Genomic DNA, 20,406 nt, shown 5'->3' on the forward strand with positions numbered 1-20,406 from the left:
TTCTTATGGGTTGTCACTGGTTTCTTATGCTGATGACACCCAGCTGTGGATCTTAATCTCCCCGATCCCAGCTCTAGTCACCTCAGTCTGGCCCCCTGCCTTCAGGAAGTAGCCAGATTGATGGCTAACTGTAAACGAAGACTAGACTAAGGTTATGCTACTGGGGACAATATCAGTAAGAAAGTCCTAGCCCATGTGCTGGACTGTCTGGAGAGGCTCCCAAACCCCAAATGTGTGATACAAATTCTTGAGATATGGCTAGATTCTAGACTTACAAGGGAGCATCAAGCTAAAAAACAGCAGCTAATTGTGTTGGTGTCCTGAGACGGCTCAGTAGGGTTTTTAATCTTCCTTTTTTAGCTAGAAGACTAATTGTCCAGGCTCTTATTATTTCACGCCTTTATTATGGCAATGCCCTATACCTCGGGTCGCCCCAATATGTGATCAAACGGTTGCAGGCCACTCAGAATGCTACTGCACAGCTCCTTATGAATCTCCCAAGACATCAATCTACAAAAAAGCCAGAAAGATCTTCATTGGCTTCCAATTGAGCAGCGAGTGTAATTTAAGGCCATATGCATTTTGCACAGATCACTTTATAAGAGAGGTCCCCTTCTGTTAAGATTGCTGGCTACCCCACACATTCCTGGAAGTTCACTTATATTGTCTTTAGCTCACCTGCTACAGGTTCCCAAAATCAGTAGCTCTTGGTGGGAAGGGCATTAATTCTTATCTGGCCCCAAACTTTGGAACACTCTCCCAGTTTATCTAAGCCATTTGACCAACACATTTTCTTTTCACAAGGCCTTGAAAACCTGTCTTTACAGTAACTAATTCTCTTTCAGTGGTGAGCTGGCCATAATGATGACTTTTCTAGCGCTGGGAGGCCTTCGGGTAGCTCTGCGCTTTATAAGATGAATAGAATAGAATAGATCATTGGAGGGAAGATGTCACACTGGCATGTGAGCTCCCTCTGGTGCTCCCCTTAACTACGAGAAGAAGATTCCCAAAACAGTGCAGAACTACTGAAAAAGCAAGATTGAGAAGGGGAGTCCTCTCAGCATTAATGGAATAAGCTAATCATCACAAAGGGAAATTATGTGCTGTAACAAAGTTTGGTGTGGAGTCTTAGCTGTGAGGAGAAGAGAAGCGACCATCTTAGGCCTGGTCAGCAGAGAGGTATTGAGTCAAGGCTTGTGTGAGCTAGAAGGCCACAACTGGTCAATCATCCCAGATCAACATGACCTCTTGATCAAAAGAGCAAAATCTAGCAGGCCATAAAGGGAATTATTCTCTTGAAAGGAGTGAGCAGGACAGGCTTCCACACTGGACTCTTGGAGTACTCCACAAGGGGGCTTTAAGTCAATGATGGCAGCTAAAATGACCTTATCTCCATTGACCAAGGACAATCTTTTATTGTGCCTCTCAGATTTTCAAGTTAAATTGACAAAAACCTTTATATCTCAACTTCATGTGGACAAATCTGAACTGACAACAGCCAGAGAAGAACCGGGAAAATACATACAGGCTACAGGTAATCCGGATAACACAGTGGTCTTCAACCTATTGGATATTATTAGTGTTGTAATAGTGAGCACATCACATAAGATTTCATTAGTGGCCAACCTATGCAGGATTATTAGCAGGGATCCCCTCAGTGCATAAAACAGGGTTACCAGCAGTAATGTAAAAAACATTTGTCAATTTGGAATACCTCTACGTGAGTAATACCAAAAAGCCACAGCTGCAGTGCCTTTGACACAAAAGTAATGATAATAGTATTAAGTTTCCCCATATGATTTATCACTCAAAAATCAGTTTAAAATATATTTTGGAAATTAAGCCATTTTTCTCCAAACATCAGCTCATGAGTTCTGAAAATACTGAGGCAGCACAGGACATCATAAAGTTTTACTGCACACAAACATGCCTTATCCTACTTCTATCTGTTTCTGTTTCTTCTTTTATGGTCTATTTACGATATGGGTTGTGGTCCTTTTTATTATGGGTTTGTCCGGCTTGTCTAAAGAAGAATGTTGGGTTTGTTCGATGATTGATTATGGGCCGGACAACTGTAAAATGGGTTTGTCGTCATGCGATACCTTGCGTAATAATACCTATGATTGGACAATTGTAAATAGTGGGTGTTTGTCCTATTGGCTAATGTTTGGCAGACCTTGCATGTCCATGTTAGGCATTTTTGCATGCTTGCAAAAGCAAGGACTGCCCCTTACTTTTATGCTGAGTTGTGTAACCCTGAGCATATATAAGGCCTCTGTTCTCTGTACTCCTCAGACTACCTCATTCAGTTGCTACAGCTTCTGTGTGACATGGCCTCACTTATTAAATTTAATAAAGATGTCTTTTCATATTTTCAGCTTCTGTGCCAAGTTCTTTTTTCTATTAGTAAGTATTCCATGAGAATGAAGACTACATTTCTTCAAATAGCGCCCAACGTGGGGCTTCATCAGAGCAGTGACTATCTGTGGGAGTGATCTTGTCAGAGGACTGAAATCTACTGAGGACAGAACAGGATTCTACTAAGGAGGTACTCTGTGCACAGGGATTCTGGAGATTCTTTGTTTCTGCAGCCCAGTATATTTCTGATCTTCCTGATTTTGATCCTCCACATGATGTCACTCCTGACTGAGAACCTTTTTGGCGTGAGTATTCTAAAAAAGACCGTTAGGTCATGTAGAACTTGACAGTTAGAATTTGGATAACCTTTTGATTAGTAAGAATAAGAAGTACAAGTGGGTCGCTCCCACAACTTTGTTTGGTTTCTTGGTTTTGATTTGGTTATTGCAATTACCAAAGCCGAGGGGTTGGTTTCTTGGTTTTGATTTGGTTATTGCAATTACCAAAGCCGAGGGGCTCGTATATTTGCGAGTATATCGTTTTTGATAACCCCTTGAAGTTTGAAGCTAGATTAGTGAGCTATAAGATGCCTGGTCTTAGCAAATTTAGGACTGTAACTTTGGAATTTTAGAATTTGTGTTGGCCAACTTTGGATTTGTATAGGTTTGTATATGCGAATTGCAATTTGTGTAGAACAGGTAATGAGGAGAATTTTCTCTATTTGGTTTAGTTGAACGGTGCACGTACGAAAAGTACATTAAGCACTACATTGATTATAATATTGTATATTTTGCAATATTTTTGGCATGCCTGTTTAAAAGCTCACATAGAAGAATGTGTGGCTTTATTTGAAAGGTACCATGTTGTGATGTGAAATTAATTAGCCGTCTCTCTCTCTAGAAGGAATACCTAAATAGGTAGGTATACAAACATATTTCTTCCTTGGTGATTCTGTATCCCCAGGGAATTAAAATATGACATAATACAAAACAAGGATCCTTTGTTCTGCGCAATTTTATAAATGAAGATATGCTGAGCGATTTTTTGGTGTTCTGCCAGCCAAAGCTAGTGAATTAAGTGTGTTTTGGCTTCTTGGATATGCATCAGTCTGTTTTTGCAGTCTTTTGGAACACTATTGAGAAGCGTTTCTTGTAAATATGACTTACAACTAGTATTTGAAAATAGTTTGGTTAAAGTACAGTCTGTGGGCTGTCCTTTGTTTTTGTTCTGAGTATTGATTTGTGGTTTAAATGTGTGTTTAAATGTCTATGTGGTTTTCCCATTAGTGCAACTTCTGTAAGTACATAGCGATGGCGCTATTTATGAAATGCATGACTAAAGCGCGCCGTATTGTGTGTCCTGAGTGTTTCACCCCTTTCTGTTTATGTCTGAAATGAGCTCAAATGTGTGTTTGTGTTTTTTTATGTTTTCAGTCTATTAAGCAAAATGTCTAAATGCTTAAAAAAATTAAATTAAAATTCACATTCACTAGGAATAAAAAGGCCCCCAAAAAACAAATGGCGTGTTTTTGTAGAAAAACCAACTTATAGGATTTCTTCATTATTTTGTATTACAGGAAGACATTTCAATTAAGGGTTTCCTCTCTTTAAGCATTTTTGTACGCATATTCTTGGCTCTGTTGCTAAATAAAAATTGTCCTTTTTAGAAAGAAAAATGTGGCGCCAAATTTTGTCATGTTTTAAGTTAGGCTTCTGTGCTTAGGCTTATAAAATAATGCGTATAAAAATGATAGGCAAGGGATGCAGCTTGCTTTTATATGTGGTATTGTCAAAAATGATTGGGTTTATTCAAAATAATTATTAAATTATGAAAAATAATTATTAAAAATAAGTGCTACAAAATTCGTTTTTTACTATTCATGAAGCTTAATGCTCATACTGTGACCTCCTAGCATTATAATTTAATTTGAGTTGTGTTGCACTGCATAATGAGGACATTAGCATATGACATCTCACTTAGAGCAGGCGTAAAAAACTCATTTTTCTAAGGATTTACATGAGATATGTCTAATGTCTAATATCTGTAATGTGTAAAGAATATTCTGAGGATGATTAATATGTAACATACTTATAGGATATTTATTTTTAAGTGCCCCAAATATCAAAGTCAAATTTGGGTATTTTTGCCATTTATAATAGCTTTAAAGTGCTTTAGGCTTCTGTAAATGCATACATTTAGGTATAATACAAATTTGCAGGCTGTCCCCATTTGGGGTTTGCTTTTAAACGACCCAGTGAGATTCATTTAAGGTTGATGAAATAAGTACCATTGCAACAAGCATTTGTTCTAAAAACTGGTATGTGTGTTATTAGGTTCTGTGAATTATTCGCAGTAAATGTTGTTTAATAATCTGGAAACAGAGATAATTTTTTAGCGCCTAAAAAGGAGACATTATGTTTCAAAATAGAGTGAATTATTGCAGGTTAGTGGAATTAGGAAGGCCTTTTGCCTTTGTCAGCCTCAGAATGAGCAATGAGCAGAGGGTGGGGGCTAGTAGAGCTGCAGAGGCTTGCTCAAGTCGCGCTGAGGTGTTATCTTTAGTTTCCCTGTAAACAATGGAAGGAGGCTGTCATGTTGACATTTGTGACCTTTTAAATTAGGGCCTTGTCTCTGTGAAATGCAGAATGACCTTGCTAAACAGGCCTCTAAAGGGAGGGTTTTCTGGTTTCTCCATAAGAACAGTTGCTTTTATTTGACAGTAAATGAGGTATTGCATTAAGTTTTACACAGAAAATAAAAGGAAGCTCTTTATTCAAATTTTTGAAGGCTACACGCCTAAGTGAGAATGATTTGCCAATTAAGAATTATTTTTCAAAGTGAAAATTGTGGCACAAAGCTAACATGGAGTGTCAGCGAAAGAATTTTAGTTTTAGTTTAATGTTGCAAGCTGACCGACAAGATGGTAACAGTTAAGTAAAGGAAATGTATTTTTGTGTCTGTTAATGTGTATCATGCTTTGTCTTCTGATTACAAGTTATAAAGGATATTTGTTTGTTATGAGAAATGTCTCTCTTTTGTGTGTTGTGTTTTTGTTTTTTTGCTTTTGCTCACAGATCATCCATGGATTGCTCTGGGTGATTTTAAGGCTGACAAGACACGTGAGTTTGGTTGGTTGAAATGAGATGTGTTTTTGCGTAACTCCTTTGGAAAGAAATGTCCATGCGTTTTTCATGTGTGTGTATTTGGTTTTATCATGAATTGTTCTTGCTGGTTCTGTGTGTCTGAAAGTTGTATTTGACAGCAGATATCCATTAATTGGTGATCTACTTTCAAAAAGGAGGGTAAGGATTTTAAACCTGACACAGTGTTATGCGTCACCGCTCATTTATATATGCTATTGTTTTGTCTATGCTTTTTGTGCTTGATATACAGCAAGTATATCTGATGGCTTGACATGTGCGTTTTGTGCGTTTTTTGTGTGCATGTTTTTCTTGTTTTATGTTGCTGCTTTTGATACTATTACAAGTTTACCTGTGTTGTGAAGGGATATACATGACGATGTGTATCCTGCAAACAGTTGGGTAGATTTGCTTTGACACTAAATTTCACAGATAGACAGACAGCACTTTATCAGTGTATGTCCAATTTTGCCATAATGGTATTTGAAGAAAAGTAAAATAAAAGAAATATACAGGATCAAAGTGTGTCACTTGCTGTTAGTCACGCTACTGCCCCCCCCCCCCTTCCCTTAAGGAACAGGCAGCCCTAAATTTATGAATCCTGATTGGACGTAAGGATAAATTATAGATTTGTGACTCTTGTACATGGTGACCTAATTTCTATATTACATTAGTCAGTTTTGTTCTGCTTCCTAAGTAGTGTATGGCTTTGTACCATAAAGGAAACAAGGTTTAATTTTTGTCCCTGAAGAAGGAACTGGAGAATTAGCTGAGGTTACCGTATATGGTGTAACGGCTAGCGGTAGAGTTAAATTCGTGAACTATTTTGATTTTTGTGTATCACCCCCCCCCCACTTTTGGTGTTGTGTCACATGCTTGACTATCACCCAAGAAATTTCTTGTTCTTCCTATAGATTTTTCTTTCGTCACTTCTCCCCTGATTGATGTTGCATCGTGCCTAGTAATTGGGGATTTTAGTTGTGTCCTAGTCCCATTTTCCCTTTTCCATATTCCTTTCACCAGTTAGCCCTCTTTTATTATTATTATTGTATTAGGTTCACACTTCCAGATTGCAGTAATGTACTAGGAACCCCATATTATGTATAAATCCCTTTTGTATAACTAGACTGGTTTTTAAGAATTTTCTTTAGGCCTACCTCGATGTTTTCCAGTCTGACCGTCATGGTAGTGATGGACTGGTTAACTGACAAAATGCTATTATAAGATAAGTTTCCACATTTTGATCATTAGCCTGTGTATTGCATAGTGCACTTGATGCACAGTTATTAAAAGGGAGGTATCTACATGTCCCTGATAATCTCTATCATGTGATTTCTCTTTTGAGATGTTCTAGATAAGGAATTTAGGAACACCTAGACTTAATCATTGAGAGAAAAAATGTGTTTACCCCATTAGACGATGTCACTATGTGTGAGGACATCCATTTAGATAAAATTCTCATATAGTTATCTACCCTTAGATGGTAGAGGATATGCTCTCACATGGAAACCCAATTGAAGAAATTAGAGGCACTGTTTTGCTTATTGCCTTTATTTTTGTATTCTATGAGAATGACAGTGTGTTCTAGACCAGAATTGTCTCATGGCGTGTGGCCACTCCCTCGCAGATTGCAGGCCACCTGCTTGCAATCCTCTTGTTAAAAACAAACTGTTTTTGTACTAAATTGAAGGAAAATAACAAATGTGTCCCATTTCCTACGTCACTAGGTTCTGCGGGATTAAGTCATAATAACCTGCGGACCTTTGATGAAAACTAATTCCCATCAGTGACAGTCTCAGCACCCAGAAAAGCAGCAAGGCTGGACAGTGATCGCCAGAGCACCATCCATGATATCTCCAAAGAATCGTACTTGCTCCATCAGACGGCATTGAACATCACAGAACAAGTTTCAGTGCAAAAGAGCAAAAGAGAAGGATTTCTGTTGTTTCAGTTTTCTCACCTGTCATGTGCTGGTAACCTCTGACAGTGGGCAGTCCATTGAGCCCCTTGGCCTGAGTTTTGGCCACACACCCCTTTTCTTTGCTCCAACAAAAGACAGTGTACTGGAGTATCCAAGACCGGCAAAAGGCACTACATTGTGGTACCTATGATTAAATGAAAGAGCAGCCCGAGAATCCTCTGACACTGAAAAGTGAGTGTTGGAGTCTGAAAGTGTTGCTGAGTATGAAAGCCTGTTTCTCTTTCCTGATTAATAGTACGTGGGTCTGCATGAGATGATCTGTGCCCATGATCAATGGAGAGCACACTATCTGTAGTGCCTGCCGCAGAGGAGAGATATTGGTGCACTGCCTTGAGACATTGAGACTTTCATATAAGCTGCGAGTGTTTGCCAGGAGGGCACTCCAACGGATACTGAGAAGGACCATTTTCATGAAAGGCCTGAATGAAGAGGCCCATGCGGAAGAAAACAACAGAAGAGGATTTGATGAACAATAGAATCTTGCCGGAGAGGCTTGGACGGACTCTGGGTATTTCCTGTGCGATTGCATAAAATGGGTGTTAGGAGACTGATTTTTGCTGTTTTGCTGGCATTGTTTTAAAGTAGTATTCTGTTTAGTAAAAGCAGAATAAAGTCCATTCCCTGTGGAAGAGTATCCCTTTTCACCTCAGAGCATTGAGGAGGATCACCACTGTTTCACCTGAACATATAATAAGTTACTGAAATGAATAGGAGCCATAAAAAATGTTACTAGATAATTTTAGGATTTGCTTTCTACTTAGAGTTGTGAAAAATGATAAATTTGTTTGTAATAGTGGTAATTACTTTCTCCTGTTGTCCATATGTTCTTAATAACATGTTTTCTAGTATTTTTAAGCATGACGTTGACTTTTGTGGGTTGGATTGTTTTTGCTACCCAATTGACATCTGTACCCACCTCCCAACCTATGTCTCTTCCTACTACTACTTCTTCGCATTCTTTCCATACTTTACCTGAACATGAACTGGTTAGGAGGTCAGAGTTTACTAATAATTCCTTTGTACAGCTTCTGCATCAACACCAGTTAGTAATGAACACCACTAATTGTTGGGTGGGTGGTCTTATGCCACATACTACAGATAGAGGTATTCCCTATTTGGTTCTGTCATTTAGTTACAATGGGTCTGTATGGGCATATCAGACGATGTTTATTTATGCCAACAAAGTCTATCCCTTGCGTTCCATGAAAGATAACTAAAGTAATAATGCCTTAGTGAAGGGAATAACTGATAATATTGGCATTGATTCAGATACAGACTGAGTGATTGCCTATGTAAGGGCAAAAGGAGGGTCTGAGGTTCTGTGAATTCTGAACCCGTGGGTTCCATTTTGTGTATGGCAGCCATTTTGTGGTTGCCCTCACATAGGCCGATGATTGTGGCTGAACTAGTCTTTTAAGGACATGTACACCTTAGCTCGAGTTCATGCTGACTCCTGTTTGACCTAAGTGAACTGACCCTGTTGCCTGAAGCTGACCTTGTTAAACCAGTTCCTGCCCTTTAGCTGATCAAGATTAAGAATCAGAGCACAGGACATCATAAAGTTTTACTGCACACAAACATGCCTTATCCTACTTCTATCTGTTTCTGTTTCTTCTTTTATGGTCTATTTACGATATGGGTTGTGGTCCTTTTTATTATGGGTTTGTCCGACTTGTCTAAAGAAGAATGTTGGGTTTGTTCAATGATTGATTATGGGCCGGACAACTGTAAAATGGGTTTGTCGTCATGCGATACCTTGCGTAATAATACCTATGATTGGACAATTTTAAATAGTGGGTGTTTGTCCTATTGGCTAATGTTTGGCAGACCTTGCATGTCCATGTTAGGCATTTTTGCATGCTTGCAAAAGCAAGGACTGCCCCTTACTTTTATGCTGAGTTGTGTAACCCTGAGCATATATAAGGCCTCTGTTCTCTGTACTCCTCAGACTACCTCATTCAGTTGCTACGGCTTCTGTGTGACGTGGCCTCACTTATTAAATTTAATAAAGATGTCTTTTCATATTTTCAGCTTCTGTGCCAAGTTCTTTTTTCTATTAGTAAGTATTCCCTGAGAATGAAGACTACATTTCTTCAATACACACATTTTTGTCTTAAATATACAATTTTGGCATACATACATTATTTCAACCAAGAAAAAGTTTCTTACTTAGTAGGCAGGGATGCACATAGGAGAGCTACTTACAGGTAGCTCAAGAGCTACCCGTTGGAGAAGCCTGGATTCAAACAAATAAAGAAAATATTTTAACTTATGGTAGCATTTAGAAAACATGTAATCTACTGTGCCCCAACTGAAGGGGGAACAGGGACAAGTGTGACCGTCTTGAAGATTCCTCAAGGGGAGATAAAATCAGGCTGAAAATGTGAATTAATGCTCTCAAGGAGCCAGTTTAGACGTCTTTTACACAGACCTCTTCACAAAATTACAAGCAAGGAAAGATTGTCCCTTGGGGAATACTGAGGACTCACAGAATGGTGGCACTCTGGGAGTCACAGGGAACTCGCCTAAGAGAAATCCTAGTGAAGCTTCTTCATTAATGAAAGACAACATTCTTCGAGAGACAAGAGGTTCAGAGCCCCCTACATGCTGAGACAGTGATTTCCAGTTGTTACAAGACCTCTCTCAAAGCACTGGGCACTGCTATCAATCAGTAAGTAACTGAAGAAATGGCAGGTCCATTATTACTAGGAATTCCAGTTTGCTCTATGTTTTCGGTTGGACTCAAAATCTCATGTAATCCGAACTCTGGAGAAGGGACACTTGGGTTCTGGAGATGTGTGAAGATGAATTGTCTGATTTAACACCTAAAAATCAGGCTCTTCACAAGAAGTTGGAGGAGGCAGGTGGGCGAGGGCTTGAGGGTCAAGCAGAAAGATAAACAAAGAATAACAGTGTATCCAATACTATGAATGAAAATCATAGCTTGAAACTATGATCATTTTGGCATCAAAATATGATCATTTTGCTTTAAGTGTTAATGATTTTTCAAGAGTACTTGGCAGTTCCTATACCCATAAATATACCAAGGTAAGAAAATGATAGAATCTAATAAGATTGAAATGATTTGACTTATGGCTTGAGGAAGGTCAGAGGAAGCAGCTGGCCATGACTGTGACTATCAAAATGGCTGGGGTGTTTCGCATTTCCACAACTAAGGTCATTTCGGTTTGTATTATATTTTATGCAATTGTTTTTCAGTATAATGTTTCTATGGAGGTACAGTGAGGGTTACAGAGGGTGGAATTTACTTGGTGGTGTTGTGCACAATGTTCTGATGGGCTTATACAGATTACTTATTGTTAGAAATGGCGGTCTCTAGTTGGCAGGTTGTTACCCTATCCAAGGAGGGACCCCTTTCCCTCATCAGGGTAAGGGGAATACACTACAGAAATAACCCCTGCTCACCCCCTTGGTAGCTTGGCACGAGCAGACAGGCTTACCTCAGAGGCAGTGTGTAAAGCATTTGTACATAAGCAAAAGTGATACAGTGAAAACACTACAAAAGCACACCACACCAGACACAATTCCCTTAAAGGATAAAACATATTGTGAGAAGTTAGCCTGGCATATGATGTCCACTATTCTAGTGGGCACCTTGCAGCAGTCTAATCGACCCTTATTGATGGCGGTTGTAAAGTCAACCTTATAGACAAGCTATCCTAGTGGTAGCATGGACCAGCAGTCTTAGGCTAAGACTTCAGAGAGCATGTGAAGCAAGCTGTTTTACCAATTATAATCCCTTGAATACCAAATGAAAGGACACCACACAAGGTATATATCAAATATATATGTATTTATTCTAAACACAACCCCTCTGCACTCGTTATGAGGTCCAAGGTAAAAGTACATCACAAGTTACTCAATTAGCATACGATAAGTTGCACAAATACAGTTATGCCCTAGGGGCCTCACAAACCATATACTAAGGAAGTGGTATAAGAACCACGTGAGAGTTAGACAGCAGGTACATCACAAGTTACTCAATTAGCATACGATAAGTTGCACAAATACAGACCCACGGGAGCACCGGAGTACTCGTGTTACCTCACCCAGGGAAGCCGGGTGCATAGGTGCCTTTTGGTGTCGGGTTTCGTCGTCGTTTTCCGGGTGGATCCAAGGGTGGATCGGTGATGTGAAGAACCTGAAAGCAGAGGGGACAGAGTCTGGGTCACTAGCCAGTGGCCAGGAAGGATCCAGGCGATGTCGTGTGCTTGAAGGTGAAGAAGGTGAGCTTGTCTCTTCAGCCACGAGGTCCAGGAGGCATCGACGATGACCAGGCGCTGGATTCGAGATGTGCCACAATGGATCTAGTTGACTGCGATGTTGGTATCCGGATTGAACCCAACACGCCTTAGCAACCGCAACCCACACAGGATGTTGAGATTGGCTCTGTTGCAGACCAGCAAGGTCTGTGGCACTTCTCCTTTGACGGGAAGCTGGAGCAAGCCTGGAGCAACCAGGAAAGCAGTTTAGTTTAAAAGAAAAGTCTTCAGGGGGCTCACTAGCCAATGGGCAAGGAACCAGGAAGATGCATCAAGCTGAAATGCAAGAGCGGGCTCCACGCAGCACTCGTGGAGTGTGGAGAGCTGAGCTTCAACGCAAATGGTGCTCGGGTACGGGGCTTTTCATACCCCAATGCACACCTGTGAGGGTACCTCGGTAGTTGAGCTGTTAGCAAAATGCAGGATGTCCAGGGTGTCCGGCCCCACATCTCTCGTGTCCTCCACAGGTCTCAGCTTTGCTGTGGATGTGTGTCAGAGTTAGAGAAGTCTGAGAGTCCAGTTCCTGTGTCACTGAGTCTTCGGGTTCTGGCGGGAGCGTCGACAAAGCAGACCAGCAAGTTACTGGTGATGCCTGTTTGCACAGGGTGGTCACTCCTTGACCACAAGGGAGATGTCTTCCGTCTTCTAGTCAGAATAGAATATCGAAGGTCCAAGAGTTCTGTATCAAAGTTTCTTTCCAGGATAATCTAAAATCCTGGGGACACAGCTCCTACACTTATACTAAGCTAAGGGGCTGGATTACCTGCCTAGGTCCCTCCTATGGGTAGACCTGAGATGGGGGTTGTTACACCCCTTTCCCTTTGTCCAGTTTCACACCAGAGGGGGGCTGGAGTGCCCCAGCAACTGGCTTGAACCGGGCTATGCATGGAGCACCTTTTGTGCCCCAGGCAGTGTCTCAAAAAGAATCTACTGATGCAGCCCTCCCTGTCCCAATACACATCTGCCTGTCTGGGGAGGTGCTGTCACCTCCCTGGACAGGAAACCTATTGTCCAGGCCTCCCCTGCCGGAGTTTCGTCCAGCAGCAGAAGGCCAGACTTGAGTCTGTGGCAGCAGCATCCATTTTGTGATGCTGGGGCTCTGTTTAACTTTAACCGGGTAAAGCAGTAACATACATGTCTTTTTCCTCTAGAAGGGTGGAATGCTACCCCCGCCGCCAGAATTGGCGGGGGGGGGGTAGTATTCCAAAGTGTTTGACACCTTACACGACATGTTTTGATAAAGCCAAACCAAAGTTAGCATTAACCGCGAGGATTATAATGCACTTAAGTGTATATGGTATGGCTATATCATAGAACAGCTATAAGGAGATGGTTCCGAAAGCTGCAGAGGGGCTCAGCTCATGCTAGGGCACCCTCTCACATAAAACCAAGCACTCTGCCTCCAGGATTGTCGAGGCCTACCATAGGAGTGACTTATAGGTGCATATGTGTCTATATATAAGGTAGATATAGGTATACTATATCTAAGTAATGATTACACCACCTTACCCAAGCTGAGTAATCAGCCTGTGGTGTCAGTTTGGAGGGCCATCCAGGGGTGGCATAATACATGCTGCTGCCCCTGGTAGGCCTTGGATGCACCTATGCCCTGGGTACCTATGGTACACTATACAGGGGCTCACAAAGGGGACCCAATACCCAATCCGGTAAGTACCTAAAGTACATGGTATCAATTTAGAGAGAGAACAGCTGGGTTGTGGGTCTGATTAGCAGGCCCACAGCCACACTAAAGTCGAAAAAACTGAAAATCACAGCAAGAAGTGGGGGTGACCATAGGAAGCAGACCCTACTCTCCTACACATATTCTCAGGCTGTAGATGCTAAATTACAGGAATATTTTGTATTGAAGAAAAAACAAGGTGTTCTCAGAGATTATCTATAACACTTTCAGGCCTGTAGGTAGGCGAACATGCCTTGGGTGTAGGGCTCACCAGAAGAGTAACTCGATTGTCATGATAGGAAGACTGGAAAAGGATCTTAAGAGGGTAGAATAGCAGTATAGAGAAACAAGTTACTCTCTTCTCTGAAAGACACACTTGATGGGACGACTAAGGATATTACTTACCAAACAGCGGAAAGGGTGCAGTCCTTCCAAAACTGGAAAAGGATCTTAAGAGGGCAGAATAGCAGCATAGAGAAACAAGGTACTCTCTTCTCTGAAAGAAACACTTGATGGGACAACTAAGGATATTACTTACCAAAATGTCAGAAAGGGTGCAGTCCAGCTTAAAGTGGAGGCTCTACAAAAGAACTATTAAGGCAGATAAATTGTTGGCAACTATGCTAAGATTGGAAAAATCTCTATCTAGAACAGAATTTCAGATGTAAAGGATTCCAATGACAACTTGACCACCTTGGAGAAAAATAAAACGAATATCTTTAAGAATTTTAATATCATCCTTCAGAAAGGAGAATACATCAATATATAGGCAATAGAAAGCATTTTCTTTTTTAGAATATCCCCCTTTCTAAGCTGGGGAAAGAAGTGAAAGAGGTTATGGAGCTGACCATCTCTGATTCTCAGGTGATTACGGAAATACAGTTTAACAAGGCCACCAGCCAAGATTGGCTTTCCGTCTAATTTAATAAATATTTTTGCTCTCTCTTGGCTCCCAGACAGACTAAATATTTCAATAGTTTCCTGGAGGCAAGAAGTACTGCTCCCATCAGGAGAGGCTGATATAATACTGCTGCATAAGGCAGGGATGACAACTGACAAGTGCACCTCTTACAGTCCTATTTCTCTTTTGAATACAGACTCCAGGAGTTTTATGAAATCTTTGCTAATTGCTTAGCATGTCATATGCTATTTTTAATCAATCTTGATCATTTAGGCTTTATTAAGCTGCATCAGATGTTTGGTAATGCTGGGGGTATTACATTTGGCGGAGAGGCAAATAGGAGGATATTAGCAATGGGCATTCTTCCACGCAATGCTAAAAAAGTGTTTAATAAGGTGGATTGGTCCATCTTACATTATGTTTTAGAGAAGACTGTGCTATATCCCTTTATATAGGCAAAGTATGTATCACCCACAGTAGGAGTGGTAGTGAATGGTGGCAGAAGAGAGCTACTTGATTAGGGGAACAAGACAGGAGTCACCCTGGCACCTCTTCCCTTTGCCCCTGGTGGTAGAGCCATTAGCCCTGTAGATAAGGGGGGAGATTGAGATTGAGGGAATGCAGTTTGGGACTGAATAACATCAACTCCATTTGTTCTAAAATGATATTATGTTGACTTTCAAAAACCACGAAGGACTAAAAAAATAAAGTTATATGGAAAGATCACAAGATTCAAAGTGAACCAGATTTAATCTGAACTGCTGAATGTGTAGTGAAATGGGAGATAAGGGAATGAGTGGAAGTGTTGTCATGATTCATGTGGGCTAAGGATAAGTTAAAATGCTAGGTAAACAATAAAGAGAGAAAGGGTATTAGCCAGTACAGGCAGGATTGGGACTCCCTGTCCCCTGAATATATAGATAAACAACAATAAGGGAGTTGAACCTTATGGGTAAATCCCAGCCTCAGTAGAGGGAAGCAAAGTAATTTAATTTAATTTAATTTAATTAACCACAAACCAAAAAAGAGAGGACGTCCTTTGTCCTTGAGAAGACCCCTCACTCACCAACCTAGTTGGTGACATGCTTCATCATCGGAGTCCCACCCGGATAGCCGAATGCCATCCAGGTGTGCTGCTTAATTCAGACACTCTGTTCATCACCACCCCCTTTTCTGAATCATCCAGGTGTGCTGCGACACCTGATTACAGTGGAGCTGGTTTTTTCATTTATATATGTGCAAAGGGGAAGAAAATGTGTGTTAAAAAGTATCCGATACTACCCACTCACGGAGTTTATTCTGGAGTGTCTCGGGTACTAATAAAATAAGAGGCACCTGTTGCCCTGTTAGGTGGCTGTCGGTGTAGAAAACAGAGGGGATGTGAGTTAAAAAGGTCTACATGTTTCAACCTATGTGTAAAGTTACAGGTTTTCGTCAGGACCAAGTGGAGTACCTGCGGGACGGTGTGCGCACGCTAAGGCGCACCCTATCCTCGTAGGTAACAGATGTAGAGTCTCAAAATGAGTCTCCAATAAAAACATAGGTTTCTTCCTGTGTTTCCTGGAAAAAAAACCTGTGGAAAGAAAATGAGGGAAAAAGGGTTGTGGATAACAAACATACACGTATACTGGACATACACGTAAAACACACATAGGTGATAAATCACTCCGTGATGAGTGCACCTCATATTATAAGATGCTATCTCAAGAAAGCTAATTAGAGTCATCCTAATGGCATAGTGACCCGGGGGGCTAGGACCACATGGTTGAAGTGAATCCACCCACTGTATCGTTGATACTGTGACCGTCTCCGCCTGGTGACATGCCGACCTTGTGAGAGGGTACTTGCCACGCGGTAGCAAATCATGTGGGTGTTGTGCCTCGAGATCGAGGTAAAAAGCAAGGTCGCTGTGAGCATGATGGCGAGCCTTGCGTGATTAAAATACAAGTAGCATTATTCTGGACGTAACGCACCAACCAATGAGAGGAATCTAGAGCTGGTGCCAGGTACAGTGAACATGCAAAATAAGCGCCAAACAATAAACCAATCTTACTAGGAGCGCTAATATTTATGGCTCCATGAGCAACCCCGGACTGGCCAAATCCTCGCTACGATCTAAAGGGAGGAAGAACACAGTGAGTGTCGAAACGTGGCGAATCTCGGGTCAAGGGGCTTTGGTGGCCCCAATGCAACAATCTTACTTGTGGCGGGAGAGACGGGCGCCGTTCGTGCCTATGCCGTCCTGGCGGGTGCTCCGTAGTGTAACTGAGCAGGATCGCCGGCTCGGTATTGAGGAGTATCCCGTTTCCGGGTGGGGCGTGGCGACCTATCACGTGTCACAACTCGCGTGACCAATGGGAAGACGAGCGTGTGGGGGCTCGACTGGAGAGCTCGTCATCTGATTTAGAATAGAAAGGAATATAGTTAAAGCCCGTGGCCATCCATCGTAAACTCTAGAGGCAGAGATAAACTTGGAGGTTTTCTTCTGCGGACAGAAAAGCATTCAATCTATAATGAGACAATTAATTTCGCCAAAGATCTTTGGCGAAATCAGATGACGATTCGACACTCACTGTGTTCTTCCTCCCTTTAGATCGTGGCGAGGATTTGGCCAGTTCGGGGTTGCTCATGGAGCCATAAATATTAGCGCTCCTAGTAAGATTGGTTTATTGTTTGGCGCTTATTTTGCATGTTCACTGTACCTGGCACCAGCGCTCGATTCCTCTCATTGGTTGGTGTGTTACGTCCAGAATAATGCTACTTGTATTTTAATCACGCAAGGCTCGCCATCACGCTCACGGCGACCTTGCTTTTTATCTCGATCTCGAGGCCCAACACCCACATGATTTGCTACCGCGTGGCAAGTACCCTCTCACAAGATCGGCTTGTCACCAGGCGGAGACGGTCACAGTATCAACGATACAGTGGGTGAATTCACTTCAACCACGTGGTCCTAGCCCCCCGGGTCACTATGACATTAGGATGACTCTAATTAGCTTTCTTGAGATAGCATCTTATAATATGAGGTGCACTCATCACGGAGTGATTTATCACCTGTGTCTGTTTTACGTGTATGTCCAGTATACGTGTATGTTTGTTATCCACAACCCTTTTTCCCTCATTTTCTTTCCACAGGTTTTTTTTCTAGGAAACACAGGAAGAAACCTACGTTTTTATTGGAGACTCATTTTGAGACTCTACATCTGTTACCTACGAGGATAGGGTGCGCCTTAGCGTGCGCACACCGTCCCGCAGGTACTCCACTTGGTCCTGACGAAAACCTGTAACTTTACACATAGGTTGAAACATGTAGACCTTTTTAACTCACATCCCCTTACACCGACAGCCCACCTAACAGGGTAACAGGTGCCTCTTATTTTATTAGTACCCGAGACACTCCAGAATAAACTCCGTGAGTGGGTAGTATCGGATACTTTTTAACACAACCAGCTCCACTGTAATCAGATGTCGCAGCACACCTGGATGGCATTTGGCTATCCGAGTGGGACCCCGATGATGAAGCATGTCACCAACTAGGTTGGTGAGTGAGGGGTCTTCTCAAGGACAAAGGACGTCCTCTCTTTTTTGGTTTGTGGTTAACACACTTACTTTCCTTCCCTCTACTGAGGCTGGGATTTACCCATAAGGTTCAACTCCCTTATTGTTGTTTATCTATAAGTTAAAATGCTCACATATCAACATTACACCCACGACGAAAGGTCAATATAAAGTTAGCTATTTGACTATCGTACCTGAAAATAAGAGGAATCTGATTCTGAGATGCTGGAACTGCCATATGCCCTGCATGGCAAACTGATATTTAGCAATGGCTTGAGTGTCCAATTGTATGTGAACTAGTATACTGACTTTCTATCTGACCATGCTAACCTAGCACTGCACTGATGCCTAGGCCTGACCATGGTAATGCGAGGTCCAGAACCAGTTCTGTGACCTAGTGGGGCCTAACAAGTGTACTTTTATAGGTGGCACACGACTATTGTCCATGTCCTGGGTTAAGTCGGTGCTGGTAAAGTACTGAGATTTATATATCAATAGTATCACCAGATCTTGCTTTCCTGTGTCAAATGAGAGCGCAGCCACTTGACCGCTCTCATGTAAAGCTCTCCTTCTATAGGAACCAGATATTCTGGAGATCACATTTTGTGTGTACAATGGATGTGTAGCATGTGTGAAGTAAAGAACAACTTTGTGAATGGTGAGAGTCTGAGTACTGGGAGGAGTGCGATCCTTTTTGGATGGCCTATGGTCTACCCTGGCACAAGATGCAGGGGTGGATACAGCTTTCCCAGACAGTGGGATTGTATGGACTGCATTCCTGTGGTTGGAGACCCAGACACTCAAGTGAGGGATGATGAAGACATGGCTATCTTTAGAAATTCAATGAGGTCCTTGTTAGCAAAGGCTGCTGATTAGTTCTTTTCGAGCACTTCCAATCGGTGGATGATATGGGTGGGACTGCAGTGTCTACTGTTCACAGTGAGGTAGTACCAGGCAGGGCCTGTGCCTTTGTCTGTCCCTATTCACTACTTAAGAGAGGCAGATGACACAGAGGTGCAAAGATCGCACACAAGAGTGCATCCTTGTTGTGGACAGTCTTACTTGGAACCAACATCACTGCTACCTGCTTTGAGAGCTACCACCTTGCAAAAAGACTGTGTTTGAGAGAGAGCCTGAAAGAGAACCAGTTCAATCGGGCCCTCAAACCCTCGTCAGTGGATCCACATCCACTGTCTGGAAAATGAGTATAAAAGTGGGACCCAAAACACTTCTCTTTGTTCCACTTCCAGGTCCTTCACACCCAGGGAATGGAATGGTATGCAGAGTACTCAAAGGACTGCTAGGTGACCAAGGCTGGTTTCTGCATAAAAGCCAGTTTCCCGAAGATGGGGAACATCATCTGAAGTCTGCACTTCTTACTGGAAGAACTGTGGGTATGCCTAGTTCCCAGATGTCTGCCTGCTTGCTGAAGGAGGGAAGCAGAATGTCTGGCCCTTTAGTAGAAGAGACTGTTCAGGGGAGAACCCCAGCATGTTCCTGGTGTGAGGAGCACCCAGAGGAAGTTACTGAAAGAAGGAGCAAAGCCATGTTGTTAACAGTACTTCGGCCTCTTGAGCATTTCCCATTGTGGGCTGCACTGAGAATAATGGGAGCATAGCCAGGAGCGACCTGTGCAGTGATGGGTCCCCTGGTCTCCCGGGTGTAGAGCAGGAATATTGATGTAGATATATCGAGGGGCATAAATATCGCCGCAAAAATATCGTGGGGAAGAAATATCAACAACAAAAATATCGTGGACAAGAATATCGACTGACAGGTAAGTAATATCGATTACAAAAACTTCGACGTCTTAAATATCGTTTACAAAAATATAGGTGACAAAAATATTGAATTATTAATAATGTTATGTATTTTAGTGTTTTTAATGAGAATTGTTTGTCATTTTATTATATGTTTTTAAATTTGACTAGTTATTAATTCATTTTAAAATACATTTTTTGTTTTTAGTTCCGTAGCGGGTTGTGCGTTTATAGGGAATAGGGTGGGAAGTAATTTAATTATATAAAATGTATGGAATAATTAATGTGTTAATTGATTAATTAATAATTGTTTAATAATTAATTGGTAATTAATTTCAATTAATCAATTTATAATTACTTATGTTAATTGTTTAATTAATTTTAGGTGTGTGTTGTGGTGTTTATATGTGTAAATTGTGTGAAGTGTGGTAATTGCTTTTTTATTGATTAATTATTAAATATTTTAAAATTAATTTCCATTAATTAATTAGTAATTATTAATTGTAATTGTGTAATTAATTTTAGGTGTGTGCTGTGCTGTTTATATGTGTAAATGGTGTGGAGGGTGGTAAGTAAGTAATTTATTATTGATTAATTATTAAATATTTAAAAAATAATTTCAATTAATTAATTAGTAATTATTAATTGTAATTGTGTAATTAATTTTAGGTGTGTGTTGTGGATATTATAGTGTTAATTAATGTGTAATTAATCATCTTTTCTTATCTTTGTTAATAATAATAT

Source organism: Lissotriton helveticus, chromosome 2_1 (assembly GCF_964261635.1).
Source record: "Lissotriton helveticus chromosome 2_1, aLisHel1.1, whole genome shotgun sequence".
Lineage (NCBI taxonomy): Eukaryota > Metazoa > Chordata > Amphibia > Caudata > Salamandridae > Lissotriton > Lissotriton helveticus.